Consider the following 14,458-nt stretch of genomic DNA (forward strand, 5'->3'; position numbering starts at 1 on the left):
CTGTATTATGAACATTTGGTCAGTGGCATATTAAACATATCAATATTAATCTGTTTTTATTAAAGTGTTACAAATTATTTCCAAACCCAGTGGGGATGAAGGGAAGAATAGTTGATTCGGATAGTTTAAACAGTACAACATAAGGCCACCAGAGGGCACTGCCATTGCAGCACTTGACAGTTCATACCGGATCAAATAACCACAGCAAAGGAGAAAAATCTTGTCCCCAACCCCTCATTTCAATCCTATATCCATTACCAAACATTGTGATACATTATACATCAGACAGTCAGTCATCTCAGCTGGTAATCCGTCTCTGTCGAAGGCTGTGCTAGGCTTGCAGTTTGCCAGTGGGTCGTTTCTCTGTGCTAAAGAGGAGGAGATTTAACACTCAGCAAAAGAGTGGGGTGATGCTTCACCATGTTTAATTTATGAGCCTAAGCCTTAGCATAGGAGGACAGAGAGGGGGAAGATAAAAATGGTGGGAAAGTGCAGCATGAACACAGGCGTTTGTGTGTGTGTGTGTGAGAGAGAGAGACTGTAGGTGTGTGTGTGCGTGCGTTCGTGCATGCATGTGAGCGCTGATGATTGTCATGTTTGGGTGAGCATCATTGTGACTCAGCACTATCTGACCATCTGAGGGACACAGAGATCAGCATCTGCACTGAGCAAATACTGCAAGTCCACCAGACACATTTTCTTAAGCTTGCGTGGAGCTGAATGCAAATAAGCTCCTCAGGCTGTCAAGTGTAAGGGATGTAATTCCCTTTGTTCTCAAGATAGGACAAAGATTGAAAGAAAAAAAAAACACCTAATGGTCCATGTTTCAACTCTTCACAGGCCATTTTATTTGAGTGAATATTTAACACAAGACTCTAGTGGTTGATAAAAGGATCTAAATAAACATTAGAATGGTATTATTTCCCCAAATTTAGTATAAAACCCCAAGCGTAAAGGTTTTGCAACAGATTGCACAAATTTTGTTTGGGAGGCATGAAATAACACTTGTGTTTGAGCAATAAGCGATTATGGTCAGGCTTTTGAAATAACAGTCCCTGCAAACTAAACTACAGACTGGCAATTGTAGAGCCAAGCTGCTGCTGAGATTCTTTTGCACGAGCCAAAGCCAACTTTAAAATACTTGAATTCCTCTTGAAATTAAGGGTTTGTTTTTCAGTGTTAGTCTGTTTGCTTTTCTCAGATCATCAGTAAATCCCTGACACAAATCGATTTTGGTTTTTAAAGTAAGACTTTGTTAACACTGTGGTATGAAGGCTTTGAATGTAATATCACTTTTGACATTTCAGTGGGTGCTATAGTGGCTATTCAAATTCCGGAGCATGTTTGCAAATGTGTTTGTGTATATCCTCACTGCAACATCCATATTCTCTCATATACAATGTATGTAATGCTCAGTGCACTGAGTTTATACTGTACATCATGAAATAAATGGTGATGAATTTTGGACAGATTCCCACTTTTGTGCGTTTTGCCTCAACGTAGCTTGTAGCTCTACACCAGGGTGCACAGTGTATGCCCATTATGTATGGGATGTTTTTGGCATCTACTAGGGTCATTTTAACAGTGGAGTTATATGCCCCCACATCTCAGGCCCATGTCAACAGGTCAGGTAATTTCACTTTTTTTTTAAATGGCTGAGCTCTTTCCCTGCTTTGTGAAACGATTGAGTCACCTCAAAGTGTTTTCCATCTAATGATTTCAAATGACTGCCTACATGCAAGGGGACACAGAAGAAGATTTGGAGAAGATGTAAGACAGAAGTTGTAGGCTGCAACAGCAGGATGTCTAACTGAGTTACTCTGTGTTTAGTGAGTTGATTGGGGTAATTGGTAAAATCATGTGCAGGCAGTGAGTGGGCACAGAAGCCCAAGGTCAGTCTCTCTGTCCCTCATTCTCTCTCTCTCTCTCTCTCTCTCTCTCTCACTTTTCCTATGTAGTCACACCCTTCATAATTTGCTAGTGAGGGTCAGCAAACCAGGGTAGGAGAGCAAAATCAAATGTGCTCATATGTTTGCTGTTTTCAGTGTAAGGGGGAGTTCACTGGTGGCAAGTTTATCCCTCACTTAAGATGTGTCTGATCCTATAGACAATTCAGATGTCCAAAATATGGTATTAAAAAAATGAGAAACGTTACTCATGTATGGACATTCGATTACAGGATTTGAGAAGAATGTGACTCAAGAAAGTAACTTTGGGAGTTACTACTATAAAATTCTGAATACTTTAGTAAAGTATATATACTCTTTTGATCCCGTGAGGGAAATTTGGTCTCTGCATTTATCCCAATTCGTGAATTAGTGAAACACACTCAGCAAACAGGTGAACACACAGTGAGGTGAAGCACACACTAATCCCGGCGCAGTGAGCTGCCTTCAACAACAGCGGCGCTTGGAGAGCAGTGAGAGGTTAAGTGCCTTTCTCAAGGGCACATCAGCTGTGCCTACTGGTCGGGGTTCAAACCTGCAACCCTCCGGTTACAAGTCCGAAGCGCTAACCAGTAGGCCACGGCTGCCCTTTTTTGGCAATCCCAAGGAACTTTTTTACTCTTTTGATTGATTATAATCTCACAAAGAATGTTGAAATTATTTGAGGAGATGTGGAACTCTGATGAACAGTACAGTGTTTCTTTTTTCATGTATTTCAAATATTTTTTGTTGCATTATAAGCAACTTGTGGTCATTGTTTGACAACATTCATAAACATCCCACATAATTAAATTCAATAATCCATTGTGTTTACAAGTACCACAATTACATTGCGGTGCTTTAACTCTGTGAGGCAACAGTGTAAGAAAGACAAAAGCGCCCTCAACCACTCCCCATACTCTCTCCAACACACACACACACACACACACAGACATACACTCTGGCACACATGCACACATTCAGTTCTTGGTAACCCTTGTACTTCCTGGGGCATGTGAGGGGAAACACACGCCACCTGCTTCCATTGTTTCTAGGAGCGCACTGTTGAAGATTGATTGAGGAAAATATTACTGAGGAGCTTTGGTTGCACTGATTGTTATGAGTAGCCATATTAGGGTCTGTGTTCTGGGTGTGAATGTTCAGATGATATTCATCATAAAACATAAACAACCCTGGCTTTAACATTGTTTGCAGTATACAGGAGAAAAGACAGACACTGAATGTGATGAGGAGCAGTGATACTTCCGACGAAAACTCGCAATTAATGATTTGATGAACATACAAGAGCAGCCAATCTATAGGCTCAATCTACATGTGCCTCTACTCTGCCTGCTGATGTGATCTCCGTGAATACAAGGCTGATAACCAGTGTTCTACAGTATGTGTTTCATAACGAGACTCTGTTACTAACACTGTTGCGTGTGAGCCAGTGCGTGTGTAGGCCTAGGCTACTATGTTTTTAGCTGGGAGAACTTAATTTAGGACAACTGCTCATTCTGAGTTTGGGTTGTACCAAGAATTCACATTGTGTGTGTGTGTGTGTGTGTGTGTGTGTGTGTGTGTGTGTGTGTGTGTGTGTGTGTGTGTGTGTGCGTGCATACGTGTGTGTCTGTGTTTGTGTGTGTGTGTAGTTGGTGTTTTGTGGTGTTTTGTGTGGACAGTTGCCCAGTCCTGTTGAATATGTCTAATGTCTTGTGTCCTCGCTGGGCTGTTTTGACCTTAAGACAGTCCCTGTGAACTCGTTGGAACGGATAAATAAGAGAGTTGTGCCAACTACTGTTCCCAGACAGAATCCGGTCACTCAGAAAGTCAGACATAGAGCATCTGCAGGGGAAAGGGTGTGACCTCAGTAAAAAATCCCCTTTGGGATCAATGCAGGGTGTGCCAGCCTCGAGTACCCTGTCTGGTAATTTCCTGTCTGTCCCTCTGCAAAGTAAACAACTAATATATGTATTTGAACAACAATTACATGGACATTCCTAAACTAGGGCTTGGCACGTGCACTTCCGATGAATTCAATCAAATGCAAGATGCAGACCGTTAATAAGTCCTTGTTAATTGTTTAGTCAGTTAATGATTGTTTTCCCTCTTTTAAGAAATAACAATCTAATAGTTGCGCCAGGATGTAGCGTATACCTGAATCTCTGGCCTCCCGGTCGCGGTGTCTTTTGGTGGGACTTGTGTGTAAGCAGTGGCCTGAAACAAGAGCCATACTATCTCCCAGCCAAAAGGGGTTATCCCTGCCCGCTCCAATTCAATTTTCTCTAAAATGAATTATGAACAGGGCTAATCAAGAGCGTAGTATGAGTGATTAGACCCCCTAAGAGCTGTTCTCACGCAGAGATCCCAGCATGCACTTCTCTTTACCAGTTTTGTCTTTCCCTCTATCTTTCTGCCTCCCTCTCTCAACTGATCCTTGTATTCTCGAAATGAATGCTTGTTTTGTTTACTGATATTGCAGGGAAAAGAAATATGTAATGTTACACATCCTCATGATGGGAAAGCAATTAGGGGAAAAAACTCTGTTGGCTTACGTAATAAAAAAAAAAAAAGTCAGATCATACACACTGATGAAATCACTTATAACCATAGATAAATCGTTTAACTGGAACACACTTTGCTGTTTAATGCTCTTGTAGGCTTCTGTAAACAGACCGAGTGTGTGAATGTGCCAGGTATGGTCTGCTGCTAGGATATAACTGGGGATATGACCCAGTGGTTATCACATTTACAATTAAGGTCAGAGTGAAACTCAACACTTAGAGTTTAACATTAACAACATTATGTGTAACCTTAGAGACGTTGGCTAATCGGATGGAAATTTGGTGACATGTGAGGGGGAATCATGAAACCTATGTTTGCCAGCTTCATTGCAGGCCACTTGGGACAGTTTCCTGTTGCCAGGGCCTTATGGCAGCATGCCGTTTGTCTGTCTTCTGTATACTTCAATGTAGCACAATGTCTCCTGTAATTGTAAGGTTGTCATCTGGTATAGTGCAGATGGAATAAGAACTGATTTACAGGCTCCTGTTTCTTTCCCTCTGATGATTGCAGTTGCAAAAAAAAACAGTGTTATACTAATCAGATGGAAATCAAACCAATAGTTTTGTACTGAACGAGCCGAGGCATGCATTTAATGTTTGGTTGGTTAATGTTAAGGTTGGTGGTATGCATTAATCTTTTCATATTAATGTGATTTTTTATATATATAAATGTTGAAATTAAATCAGTTTATATATAAAGTGGCACATCCACATGCAATTCCCCCCTTCAAAACAGCTAGAGGAATTTCAACATTTACAATTTCTTCATTCACCACAGACCAGCCGGTCCACTCTTTAATTCCCAAGACAAACCAGCTATTTCAGGCATGCCAACTGTGGCCATGGACTTCAGGAAAAACAGATAAACATCACAGTGGATTGATTCAACCTCTTCTTTTTTCTTCACCTACAATTTCGTCTCTTCCTCGATGATCTTGAGGGCTGTCACAGGATAAAGGCCATGCCATGTTATTTGCTGGAGTCATGTCCCAACAGGGCTGGAGATAACCAAGCATGGAAATGTGAGATTAAATATCTACAGTCACATGTCTCCTGATATTTATGACCTCCAGCAGGTACCGTTAGGACACACATTAACACATGTTTGTATACACAATGCATGAACACAAACAGGTATTTGTGCCCAGATGCATGATGAAGCAGGTAATGAGATTTTGTTTGTATGATAGTCATCCTAGCCAAGTGACAAGACCATTACATTAAAATTTACATTTGAAGAGCTCTTTTCCAAAATGCTATAAATCCATTTTTGAAAACATTAATAAGAAATGTAATTATTAAGTTATTAACAATCAATTGTGTATCTCAGGCAATATCGAAAATTGATTGAGTAAAAGACAATAACCCAATTACAATTCTACTGAAATTACTTGGAAAACAAAATGTAAAGAAATATATATTTATGAAAATGCATTAAAATGGACGATATAGCATTTTGGAAAGAGCTCTTTTAATTTGGCTGATGCTTTTGTCCAAAGTGACTTACAAAAATGTACAAAATAGGGAGCAATCAAAGTACTAGGGTACAGTATATAAATAGGAGGCAACAATAAGTACTACCTTGTTTAACCCTTAAAGGAGTACCGTCACACCGGTGTGACGGGAATGTTGAGAAATGAACATTCTAAAGAATATCTGGGTTCATTGAATTCAACATAGAATTTTAGAACCTTCAAATGTTGCGGAACTTAGAATGTTCAAAAACCTACACCTTTAAGGTTTAAGAGTAGATTTAGCAGTTCCTTTCGAGATGTTGATTAAATGTATCCATGAACACAGACGAAAATCACACTATATGACATAGAAGCAAAAAAATGCTTTTGAAAATAAAATGACTTGGCATAGATAGACACGTAGTTTGCTGTAAATTATGGTATATGAGAGAAATTACTGAATAAATTGTTCAGACAATTACACATTACCTGTATGTTTACAAGGAAAGATTCAATATCACACTCAGTGCTGTTGCTGAGCCTTATCCGATTTCATAACAGTCAGTTATAGGACATGCAAAAGCAAAATAACAAAAAGATCACCTTTACTCTATTGATCACATTAGCTGCTCAACTGAACCGAACATCTGACAAATTTGGTTTGTTTTCTGTCTCCAAAGTGTGTGACAGTCTTGCAACTGTTTATAAAAGTTAAATGCATGGTTGAGCATTCAACAGGACTGATGTAGTTGAGAACCATGACTGAAGGTGCTGCAGCAAGGACATCATCAGAATGTCAACCATTGCTGATTGATAATTCACCCATACAGAATTGAATTTGCTTACCTGGTTAAAGTGAGATGTTAGCCCTCAGCCAGTGTTTGACTGAAGGTGAAGTTGGTATGTATTTTTATCAACACACTGAATTAAATGAAATGATACAAACATTAATGTGGTTTAGTGTTTTGCTTTTCCTCTGTCTTGTCTCCTTTTCACATTCACCTTTTTTTTTTTTTTTCTGTCGTAGAGGATCTCAAGCGTCAGCTCACAGCTCAGTCAGGGCACTGCAGGGCAGGCATAAAATGACCCTTTCTCTCTTCTCTCTCTCTCTCTCTTTCTTTTCTCTCTCTCTCTCTCTCTCTCTCTCTCTCTCCCTCCCTAAACATTGATTACATGCCAATATGCCGAAGCCAGCATCAAGAATGACTGTCCTGCAAATCTGGTTGGCTGGGGAAAAAAGAGGGAATATGCATGACTGTAGATCGCACGCTATGATTTTTTCCCTCTTTGTGGTGTCTAAATTTAGCTGTGTGTGTGTGTGTGTGTGCGTGCGTGTGTGTGCGTGTGTGTGTGTGTGTGTGTGTGTGTGTGTGTGTGTGTGTGTGTGTGGCGTGCGTGCGTGCTTTCACATTCTTTCGTGCGTGCGTGCGTGCTTTCACATTCTTTCGTATTTCGTGTGTATCTGCTCCTCAGATGTACATTAGAGTGATAGCATTCTGCTATGGTACTTATGTGCACATGTCATAAAGACTGTGTATAGAATGTGACAATGAGGTGATATGCTCTGTGTCTTTAAGGACCTCGTGTATTAATGTGTTTGTGTGCATGTGTAATTGCTGTCTCACATGTACACATAGTGTGCTTTCTGTTTTCCCATCTTTCGTATATCTGCTGGTCTCATGATGTCTTGTTATCTCCAAAGAGTTTGGTGTTTACAGTTTACAGAGGGTAAGCAGCATCTGGGCTCACCCAGTTCTCTTTATACTGTTTGTCCACTGTTTGTCCACCGTGTGTCAATTTAAAATATTTTGTGAGAGATGTTTGTGGAGGTTTGATCATAATATCATGAGCAACAAAGAGTCTCTTCAGGAAAACATGCATGTGCTGAAAATTTTGCATAGCCAGTTTTTTTCACCAGCATTCTTCTAATTTTGCTCATTAAAGGATACATGCCAAATCAAGTTAATGAAACATAGTCCTTGTTACTTGAATCCAGACTTCATCTCACTTCGACCTCTAAAAATCTATTTTAAAATCTATACTAATTTTTCAGGGTTTCATCCACATATCTGTACCAGTTGATGGTAATTTTGATACCATATATTTAGAGAGACAAAATTACCATCACAGTGCATCATCAATGCTGCAGAGCCTGTCATGAGCCTCAGGATGGATGGATGTAAGGATGTGAAGGGTTATATGGAGAGGTAAAACATATTTATTTCTTTATGAAGTATTTCTTTATGACTCTTCTTTCTCCCCAAAAATCACCTCTTCAGAACTGCTTTTATTTTAAAGGCCCACTCTGTAGTGATTTCTCACTATCTTCGCCGATTTCTCACTTCTGTTGCCACATTCTTCTCTACGGAGCTCCCCCTACCGCTTTGGGGTGCATATTTCACAGCCGTCTCTGGTCTTTTGGCTGGCTCTGCCCATGACTCTGCTATGATGAACATCTAAAAAATTAAGCCATCGCTGCTTGATCCTATAACTAGCCGGCATGGCTAACCGGTGCTTGAGGGGGGAATGTGTATGTCAGAGCTGTCTACAGAGTGCCTGTTCACTTCCTATTAAGACCCATTGTACCGAATTTGGTTGCAGTTCAACCAGGGGTGATCACGGACGAGTGGAAAATGAATGGGTGTCTATCGAGCTAGATGGCTAAATTGGTTTCTTTCACCTGATTGTCGTTAAAAAAAATCACAGATTTTATTGTAGTTTCTGCAAGTTCAACATGGATTATAGGTCAAAAGTTGAATGAACAACTACTTTTTCGACTTCTACAGGTTGGGTCGTTGTTGCCCATAACACGTTAGCATTCTTTAAAAAAACATTATACTCAGCAGTGTGTATTTTCTTTGCCTTCCCTTTCAAAAGCAACATTCAAATTACTAGACAAAAAAATTATATCCCGAGATATGGACAGCTCCATAGACCTCCATTCATTACTCGCCCGTGAGCGCCTTCACATGGGAACCAGAGCTGAACGGCAACCAGTTCAGAAACCAGAAGTTTCCCGAGAGTGAAAGTTCTCCCCTTATACTGTAGGCTCTATGCACGACTCCATTTTGGATTCACTTGTACTGGGATATTAACTTCCTGTTTAAGTTAAAACATTGGTAAATATGTATTTTTTCTATAGTCATTGTCTTCAGGACCTCCTCTCATGGTAATGTAAACCCACTTTGTGTGTTGTGTGTCACTCCCTCCAGCAAACAGAAAAAGGGTTTAAAATGTTTTTAACCTTAATCAAGCAACTGATGTTACTGAACTGGTTAGATAACTTTAGTTATGTTGTTCAATTAGAAATAGCCTGTATTAAAACGGACAGGTTAGCAATCTGTCATTTGCTGTCATAGCCTACTGTGTACAGTGTAAACAGGAAATTGAATGCCCAGTAGGAAGCAAATCAACATAGATTCCATAAGACATTCTCTGTGTATGTCCAGAGAATTTTAAGCATTTTGTGTTTCTCGTTCTCGTTTGTTCTCGCTTCTAACAAGACTTCCTGATTCAGACTTTGCCGGGACACAGATGCAGCTCTTGCAAGGCTGGTTTTCTACTAGGAGATGGTAGGGGGAGCAGGGAAAGCTTTTTGCCTTTGCCTGAGGAAGACCCAGCCGGGTCGAAACATTGCAACACATTAAATATATGGGATTTTTAAGCAGAGTGCGGGCATTTCATTCCTTTGCAGGAGCAGGGAAAGCTGCCATTTTCCACAACAGGTCATTTAACCATCACATTGATTTTTAAACTGTTTTACTAAGTTGAATGTTGCATAGGGGGCCTTTAATGAGTGAGCAGTGGCTGTTATGTTTTATTGTATTGTTTCTTATGATCATTTTTGATGCATTCAAAGCACCTCAGAATCCCAAAAACACTTGTTATTAATTTATTATTTGTATTATTATTTATTATAATTATTATTATTAGTAGTAGTATAAAGTGAATCTGCCAAAGGGATCCACACCTTGTAACACTGTCATTTAATGGATATACTTGGAATTGGAAATGTTTGATATTAACTGTTTGGATAGATTGTATCTGGTGGAAGACAAAATAAAATGGATTCTGTCCGAGCCAAAAGTAATTAAATGGCTGAACCATCTCATTGAGCCCAGTTTGAATGAGCGTCCACCTCTCCATCTCCTGTTGGTTTGTGTTGGCCAGGGGGGACATGTAGAAATGGAGAAATTCTGCAAACTTCTTCCAGTCATTAAAAGTCATGGTCTGCATTTCCCATAAGGCCAGTGTTGCATAATTAACAGGGTCTAAATCATTGTCAAATTAAATCCTCTGTCAGTCAATTATGGCTCTTTATGCTGTGGCTTTCTGGAATGCACAGAAATTTCATCAAGATTAAAACCCAGACAGGGTACAAACAAAGCTAGCTGATTCAATACCAAACAATGCTTCCAAGGCATTACCTAAATGGATATTTTGGATCAGAACCAAGGATGACAGATCAGTTTTTTAATGAGATGTTAGCGCTCAGCAGTGGTATAGTCTATGTGATACGCAGGACTACACAGTTAGGGCAGCCGTGGCCTACTGGTTAGCACTTTGGACCTGTAACCGGAGGGTTGCCGGTTCGAAACCCCCGACCAGTAGGCACGGCTGAAGTGCCCTCGAGCAAGGCACCTAACCCCTCACTGCTCCCCGAGTGCCGCTGTTGATGCAGGCAGCTCACTGCACTGGAATTAGTGTGTGCTTCACCTCACTGTGTGCTGTGTGTGTTTCACTAATTCACTGATTGGGATAAATTTCCCTCACGGGATCAAAAGAGTATAAATACTTATTACTTATATATATATATACACTATATATATACTATACTTATACTTATATTATACAGTATACCCACTTAAAAAAGTATCACCATCTCAGTATACCCACTTAAAATAAGCAAGGATAAATATTAACATTAGGGTTGATCACAGTATAGGCTACCCACTACAGCTAACTATTACATCACAGTATACCCACTGCAGCTAACTACTAAATCACAGTATATCCACTGCAGCTAACTACTAAATCACAGTATATCCACTACAGCTAACCACTGGCTCTCAGTGTCATTTTTATTTGGCACACTTCAAACTGGATCAGTTCAATCAGTGGTGTTATCTGCTGCTTGCCACTGAGATAGCTAAGATAACCTACAGACAGGCAATCGCAATGACAAGGTGATACTTTTTTAAACCCTGCAGAGAATCTGATTTCCTCAGCTAATGTCTGCATAAAACTACCTCCTGTACTAAGTCCTGTATTTGTGAGTTTCTTGAGTTCTCTAATCAATGCTTTAGTACTTAGAAGATGGTTTCTCATCATATGACTTTAAGTTCAAGTCCAAATGTAAGAAAATGAATGGAGATGCTGTTAATTACTATTTCTTGTGTATCAGTGATAAAGTTGTAGTTTGTTTGCTGAGTCTCACCCCATCCCCACAGCTATGCATATTGAAATTTAACTTGGCACTACTATATCTCTATGGGACTCCAGACATATAAATGAACTGAATGCACAAATCATGCTCTCCTTGCCATATCTGGCTGTATTAATATCTGCATGATGACATCATAGCAGCTGTGGTCATCACGTGAGCGTGTGGTGCCTGAGGGCTCCGATACTTGAAAAGATACTGCAAAAGAGCTAGAGTCTCCTCAAATAGCCCCTCAGCCCCACCAACCTTAAATTACAGTGCGGTTTCTAATAATACCACAGTCCTGCAGATTCTCAGTGGAGTGAAATTGTATACCCTCGTGGCAGAGTAGATGTGAGGAGGTTTGGGCGAACCACTTTGCAGCATCTGCAACACACAAGTGGCAAGATTTCAGGGGTGTGTGTGTGTGTGTGTGTGTGTGTGTAGAATTCCACCCACCCATCCATCCATCTAATGATACTTTTGGGGAGGCTGGGGGGCTTCCCACACCCCAGGAGAGAAAATGAGGGTCGACGCTTGTTGCTGTTTTGTTTTTCAGTCTTCCCACAGCAGTTAGTGAAGCCGCAGAGCGGGTGGTGGAGGCAGAGCCTGTCTTGTTGTTTTTCCTCTGGTGCCTTAATTGATTTTGGTGTTGAGTCGCTTCTTGGGAGGGGGCCAGTGGCTAATGCAGTATCATCTCTCTGAAGCTCCGTCAGTAATGTGGAGACAGACGCATGCAGACCAGGCAAAGTCTTTGGTCTTACTGGGATTCACTAAGCACTGATCACCTGATAGCGCCACTGATTCAGACATAATGAATATATCCATTAAAATGTTGTTTATTTGACCAGTTGGACTGTGACACTGGCTCACCTTGGTGTCAAAAAGCAACTTAACTGACAAGGGAACTTAAAATTGTCCCAGCAAGGTATCTCAGTTCGGCATGTGGAATAGAAGTTAGATTTTGAAATCGATTTAGACAGTTGGTGCCAGCAAACTCAAGATCATTTACAAGTCCTGGGCACACATTTGAACTACTCACTGGATCACACACACACACACACACACACACACACACACACATAATACCCCCCTCCCTGTCTCTTGCACACACACAGACACACACACACACACACACACACACACACACACACACACACGTGCAGATACAATGTAAACAGCTCAGCACTTTTCCTGCATGCTCTGAACTTGACTGAAGCTTTTTTCCAGGTTTCGCATAGCTCTAAATCACTTATACAGGCACTTTTCCTGTGGACCAGGGCAGAGAGCATCACTGTATAGGATGCTGGCATCAGAACATACGCATCACTGACTAGGGGTTTCATTAAAATCACTAGTCAAGGCAGCAGTCAATTACTGTCAAGGCAGCAGTTAACTACTCATGGACAAAATGGCTTAAGGGGTAAATGGATTAGACATTCCTATGTATGGAGGTACTTCACTGAAAATGAGACTGTTCCACAATGACATTTAAGTTGGGTACATCTGTATTGAAGTGCAATAAGAACACTTCTGTTATGGATAACCATCTAAAGATGAAACACCCGCTGCCAACAGCCAGCACTGTAATGTTGGCTGGCATTAACCTGCTTTAATGCTGTAATGCAGCAATGCTGGCACCAACCACTGTATCAGTACATAACAACTAGTCGACAGCAATTATGAAAAAACTTCAGTAGTTGTGAAAACCCCTATCATTGAACCTGTGGTTCCTCTCGTACTGAGCAGGATTACCATTGCAACAACACATTACATTACATTGCATCTAATCCCAGCTCACGTTCCCTATTCGTGGGCGAACAATCCAACGCTTGGTGAATTCTGCATCACAATAAAAGGAAGAGCCAACACTGAAGGACATCGAATCATTGTACTGGTTGTCCTTACTTGTGCAATGACAATAAAGTTGAATCTAATCTAATCACAGACCCACCAATGTGCAACGAAAAGACACACATTCAGTTTTGGCCCTCTACATTTTCACATATTATTTGAATCATTAAGTTAAATTCTGTACATCTATGCTTGCAGTTAGATGCAGAAAAGGCAGGAGAAGTTCTCTGTCATTTCAGATCTTACAGTAAATGCTGTGCTGTCACTGTATTGATGCCAATCATACCTTAGTCAGCATTGTCTCCTTGAGTAAATGGATTGTGGGCAGGTAGGCTCGCCATGTCAAAAAATGCATCAGCATGTTTATTATGCTTAGAGTGCAATACAATGCACATTAATAAAGTATTTCATGACACATGACATTCTGTAGCAGGTCAGTGGCCAATAGTGGACATGTATGGAAGGAGTGATAATGTCATTGATGTCACCCTTGTCTCAGACTGGATATGATTGACGTTCTTGTTATTGAATGTTTATGTCAACGTAAACTGTAATGTTTATGAAACTGTTCTCTGAAATCTCAACTGTCTTCAGTGGATCTGAAATTGATTATGGGCTGTTTTGACACAGCTGTGACAAAATATGTTAATCGCTTATACAGATGCATGTGGCCAGACACGCATCTGCCTGCACACACGAGGAAACATCAGAGTTTTTGCATGACTAACATCTAGAATATGACAGTTGCTTTGGTAACTCTTTCTCTGTCATAAGACAAAAGCATGCCAAATCTTCATGTGTCATATGATCATGCACATTTTTCTGTCATCAGTGTTCTGATGGTTTAGGTTGCAAAGCAACTTATGTCAAATGCATCTAAACATAAAATAGTTCTTACATGACATCAAGTGAATAGTTCAATGATACCGTATTGGACAACTTGTCATAATACAGTTATTACATCTCTTAAAGTTATGCGACTTCAAGACTTTTGTGTGCAGTGGTATAATTGTCATCCTGTGATGCAGTAACATCATGACTCCATACGTTTGCAGAGGTTTTTATTCATTTTCTTTGGTGGACTGTCACTGATGCACTCTCCAAGCTACCATTCAGCCCTGAGGAGCTGTAAACTTTGAAAGTGGCCATAGTGTTTTATGTGCTCTGGCGATGCCAGTGTTTTGGCGCTGCTATGAGAGTGACTCAGCAGCAGGTTGATTTCAGGTTACAAAAACTTCC

The 14,458-nt window shown here is 40.4% G+C and overlaps 1 protein-coding gene across 1 annotated transcript in view; it reads left to right on the top strand.

Moving 5' to 3' along the window:
- Positions 1–1,465, top strand: part of dtd2 (D-aminoacyl-tRNA deacylase 2) — a gene marked incomplete in the record, with an annotated part of 2,728 nt that extends 1,263 nt beyond the window's left edge. The window contains 1 exon segment of the mRNA XM_048228538.1: positions 1–1,465.
- Positions 1,466–14,458: the final 12,993 nt, after the last annotated feature.

This window comes from Alosa alosa, chromosome 19, assembly GCF_017589495.1.
Source record: "Alosa alosa isolate M-15738 ecotype Scorff River chromosome 19, AALO_Geno_1.1, whole genome shotgun sequence".
NCBI classification, from domain to species: domain Eukaryota; kingdom Metazoa; phylum Chordata; class Actinopteri; order Clupeiformes; family Clupeidae; genus Alosa; species Alosa alosa.